This window comes from Anoplopoma fimbria, unplaced genomic scaffold (genome assembly GCF_027596085.1).
Source record: "Anoplopoma fimbria isolate UVic2021 breed Golden Eagle Sablefish unplaced genomic scaffold, Afim_UVic_2022 Un_contig_4872_pilon_pilon, whole genome shotgun sequence".
Classification (NCBI taxonomy): Eukaryota; Metazoa; Chordata; class Actinopteri; order Perciformes; family Anoplopomatidae; genus Anoplopoma; species Anoplopoma fimbria.
This window is the reverse complement of record NW_026548607.1, coordinates 1-3,929: the sequence shown is the minus strand read 5'-3', so window position 1 is coordinate 3,929 and position 3,929 is coordinate 1. Positions and strand designations below refer to the sequence as shown.

At 44.0% G+C, this 3,929-nt stretch overlaps 9 non-coding genes across 9 annotated transcripts; all 9 read right to left on the bottom strand.

The window, feature by feature from the left end:
• Nucleotides 1-55: 55 nt before the first annotated feature.
• LOC129114545 (5S ribosomal RNA) lies at nucleotides 56-174 on the bottom strand. The gene has a single exon (XR_008532542.1). It is a non-coding gene; the product is annotated as a 5S ribosomal RNA (ribosomal RNA).
• A 124-nt stretch (nucleotides 175-298) lies between these two features.
• LOC129114544 (5S ribosomal RNA) lies at nucleotides 299-417 on the bottom strand. Its single transcript, XR_008532541.1, has one exon. It is a non-coding gene; the product is annotated as a 5S ribosomal RNA (ribosomal RNA).
• Nucleotides 418-796: 379 nt separating this feature from the next.
• LOC129114542 (5S ribosomal RNA) lies at nucleotides 797-915 on the bottom strand. Its single transcript, XR_008532540.1, has one exon. It is a non-coding gene; the product is annotated as a 5S ribosomal RNA (ribosomal RNA).
• A 379-nt stretch (nucleotides 916-1,294) lies between these two features.
• LOC129114550 (5S ribosomal RNA) lies at nucleotides 1,295-1,413 on the bottom strand. The gene has a single exon (XR_008532547.1). It is a non-coding gene; the product is annotated as a 5S ribosomal RNA (ribosomal RNA).
• Nucleotides 1,414-1,793: 380 nt separating this feature from the next.
• Nucleotides 1,794-1,912, bottom strand: LOC129114549 (5S ribosomal RNA). The gene has a single exon (XR_008532546.1). It is a non-coding gene; the product is annotated as a 5S ribosomal RNA (ribosomal RNA).
• Nucleotides 1,913-2,293: 381 nt separating this feature from the next.
• On the bottom strand, nucleotides 2,294-2,412 carry LOC129114548 (5S ribosomal RNA). The gene has a single exon (XR_008532545.1). It is a non-coding gene; the product is annotated as a 5S ribosomal RNA (ribosomal RNA).
• Nucleotides 2,413-2,792: 380 nt separating this feature from the next.
• On the bottom strand, nucleotides 2,793-2,911 carry LOC129114547 (5S ribosomal RNA). Its single transcript, XR_008532544.1, has one exon. It is a non-coding gene; the product is annotated as a 5S ribosomal RNA (ribosomal RNA).
• Nucleotides 2,912-3,291: 380 nt separating this feature from the next.
• Nucleotides 3,292-3,411, bottom strand: LOC129114546 (5S ribosomal RNA). Its single transcript, XR_008532543.1, has one exon. It is a non-coding gene; the product is annotated as a 5S ribosomal RNA (ribosomal RNA).
• A 380-nt stretch (nucleotides 3,412-3,791) lies between these two features.
• On the bottom strand, nucleotides 3,792-3,910 carry LOC129114541 (5S ribosomal RNA). Its single transcript, XR_008532539.1, has one exon. It is a non-coding gene; the product is annotated as a 5S ribosomal RNA (ribosomal RNA).
• Between the last annotated feature and the right edge of the window lie 19 nt (nucleotides 3,911-3,929).

Sequence of the window (3,929 nt, the reverse complement as noted above, 5' to 3'; positions counted from 1 at the left end):
GTGTCCACTGAAAAAGCAGCAGCGCCCTCTGCTTTTTGTAAAGAGGAGTGAAAAAAGCTTACAGCACCTGGTATTCCCAGGCGGTCTCCCATCCAAGTACTGACCAGGCCCGACCCTGCTTAGCTTCCGAGATCAGACGAGATCGGGCGTGTTCAGGGTGGTATGGCCGTAAGCAAATATTGTGCCTACCAAAGGTCCTTTTAAAGATACTATATCACCACGCTTTGCTCTTTCGTCTATACAGGGAGCGCCTGCAGATTTCCAGACACCCCTCTGCTTTTGTAAAGAGGAGTGAAAAAGCTTACAGCACCTGGTATTCCCAGGCGGTCTCCCATCCAAGTACTGACCAGGCCCGACCCTGCTTAGCTTCCGAGATCAGACGAGATCGGGCGTGTTCAGGGTGGTATGGCCGTAAGCAAATATTGTGCCTACCAAGGGCCTTTTAAAGATACTATATCACCACGCTTTGCTCTTTCGTCTATACAGGGAGCGCCTGCAGATTTCCAGACACACTCACAGCTTTTAAATGTCAAATCAGAATGTACAAAGTGGCTATAAGGATCACAAATGTAGTGCAGTAAAAATATTAATATTTACTGTTGAAATGTAGAATACGTTAGCATAAAATTGAAAAGAAAATGATCGATGAGCTTAGGAATGATGAAAGCCATCATTTAACTGGATTTGTGTCATTTCTATACCGGCAAGTCATGATCTAGCTATATCCTTCCCACCCTGTCGGTGTCCACTGAAAAAGCAGCAGCGCCCTCTGCTTTTTGTAAAGAGGAGTGAAAAAAGCTTACAGCACCTGGTATTCCCAGGCGGTCTCCCATCCAAGTACTGACCAGGCCCGACCCTGCTTAGCTTCCGAGATCAGACGAGATCGGGCGTGTTCAGGGTGGTATGGCCGTAAGCAAATATTGTGCCTACCAAGGGCCTTTTAAAGATACTATATCACCACGCTTTGCTCTTTCGTCTATACAGGGAGCGCCTGCAGATTTCCAGACACACTCACAGCTTTTAAATGTCAAATCAGAATGTACAAAGTGGCTATAAGGATCACAAATGTAGTGCAGTAAAAATATTAATATTTACTGTTGAAATGTAGAATACGTTAGCATAAAATTGAAAAGAAAATGATCGATGAGCTTAGGAATGATGAAAGCCATCATTTAACTGGATTTGTGTCATTTCTATACCGGCAAGTCATGATCTAGCTATATCCTTCCCACCCTGTCGGTGTCCACTGAAAAAGCAGCAGCGCCCTCTGCTTTTTGTAAAGAGGAGTGAAAAAAGCTTACAGCACCTGGTATTCCCAGGCGGTCTCCCATCCAAGTACTGACCAGGCCCGACCCTGCTTAGCTTCCGAGATCAGACGAGATCGGGCGTGTTCAGGGTGGTATGGCCGTAAGCAAATATTGTGCCTACCAAAGGTCCTTTTAAAGATACTATATCACCACGCTTTGCTCTGTCGTCTATACAGGGAGCGCCTGCAGATTTCCAGACACACTCACAGCTTTTAAATGTCAAATCAGAATGTACAAAGTGGCTATAAGGATCACAAATGTAGTGCAGTAAAAATATTAATATTTACTGTTGAAATGTAGAATACGTTAGCATAAAATTGAAAAGAAAATGATCGATGAGCTTAGGAATGATGAAAGCCATCATTTAACTGGATTTGTGTCATTTCTATACCGGCAAGTCATGATCTAGCTATATCCTTCCCACCCTGTCGGTGTCCACTGAAAAAGCAGCAGCGCCCTCTGCTTTTTGTAAAGAGGAGTGAAAAAAGCTTACAGCACCTGGTATTCCCAGGCGGTCTCCCATCCAAGTACTGACCAGGCCCGACCCTGCTTAGCTTCCGAGATCAGACGAGATCGGGCGTGTTCAGGGTGGTATGGCCGTAAGCAAATATTGTGCCTACCAAAGGTCCTTTTAAAGATACTATATCACCACGCTTTGCTCTGTCGTCTATACAGGGAGCGCCTGCAGATTTCCAGACACACTCACAGCTTTTAAATGTCAAATCAGAATGTACAAAGTGGCTATAAGGATCACAAATGTAGTGCAGTAAAAATATTAATATTTACTGTTGAAATGTAGAATACGTTAGCATAAAATTGAAAAGAAAATGATCGATGAGCTTAGGAATGATGAAAGCCATCATTTAACTGGATTTGTGTCATTTCTATACCGGCAAGTCATGATCTAGCTATATCCTTCCCACCCTGTCGGTGTCCACTGAAAAAGCAGCAGCGCCCTCTGCTTTTTGTAAAGAGGAGTGAAAAAAAGCTTACAGCACCTGGTATTCCCAGGCGGTCTCCCATCCAAGTACTGACCAGGCCCGACCCTGCTTAGCTTCCGAGATCAGACGAGATCGGGCGTGTTCAGGGTGGTATGGCCGTAAGCAAATATTGTGCCTACCAAAGGTCCTTTTAAAGATACTATATCACCACGCTTTGCTCTTTCGTCTATACAGGGAGCGCCTGCAGATTTCCAGACACACTCACAGCTTTTAAATGTCAAATCAGAATGTACAAAGTGGCTATAAGGATCACAAATGTAGTGCAGTAAAAATATTAATATTTACTGTTGAAATGTAGAATACGTTAGCATAAAATTGAAAAGAAAATGATCGATGAGCTTAGGAATGATGAAAGCCATCATTTAACTGGATTTGTGTCATTTCTATACCGGCAAGTCATGATCTAGCTATATCCTTCCCACCCTGTCGGTGTCCACTGAAAAAGCAGCAGCGCCCTCTGCTTTTTGTAAAGAGGAGTGAAAAAAGCTTACAGCACCTGGTATTCCCAGGCGGTCTCCCATCCAAGTACTGACCAGGCCCGACCCTGCTTAGCTTCCGAGATCAGACGAGATCGGGCGTGTTCAGGGTGGTATGGCCGTAAGCAAATATTGTGCCTACCAAAGGTCCTTTTAAAGATACTATATCACCACGCTTTGCTCTGTCGTCTATACAGGGAGCGCCTGCAGATTTCCAGACACACTCACAGCTTTTAAATGTCAAATCAGAATGTACAAAGTGGCTATAAGGATCACAAATGTAGTGCAGTAAAAATATTAATATTTACTGTTGAAATGTAGAATACGTTAGCATAAAATTGAAAAGAAAATGATCGATGAGCTTAGGAATGATGAAAGCCATCATTTAACTGGATTTGTGTCATTTCTATACCGGCAAGTCATGATCTAGCTATATCCTTCCCACCCTGTCGGTGTCCACTGAAAAAGCAGCAGCGCCCTCTGCTTTTTGTAAAGAGGAGTGAAAAAAGCTTACAGCACCTGGTATTCCCAGGCGGTCTCCCATCCAAGTACTGACCAGGCCCGACCCTGCTTAGCTTCCGAGATCAGACGAGATCGGGGCGTGTTCAGGGTGGTATGGCCGTAAGCAAATATTGTGCCTACCAAAGGGCCTTTTAAAGATACTATATCACCACGCTTTGCTCTTTCGTCTATACAGGGAGCGCCTGCAGATTTCCAGACACACTCACAGCTTTTAAATGTCAAATCAGAATGTACAAAGTGGCTATAAGGATCACAAATGTAGTGCAGTAAAAATATTAATATTTACTGTTGAAATGTAGAATACGTTAGCATAAAATTGAAAAGAAAATGATCGATGAGCTTAGGAATGATGAAAGCCATCATTTAACTGGATTTGTGTCATTTCTATACCGGCAAGTCATGATCTAGCTATATCCTTCCCACCCTGTCGGTGTCCACTGAAAAAGCAGCAGCGCCCTCTGCTTTTTGTAAAGAGGAGTGAAAAAAGCTTACAGCACCTGGTATTCCCAGGCGGTCTCCCATCCAAGTACTGACCAGGCCCGACCCTGCTTAGCTTCCGAGATCAGACGAGATCGGGCGTGTTCAGGGTGGTATGGCCGTAAGCAAATATTATTGCCTACCAA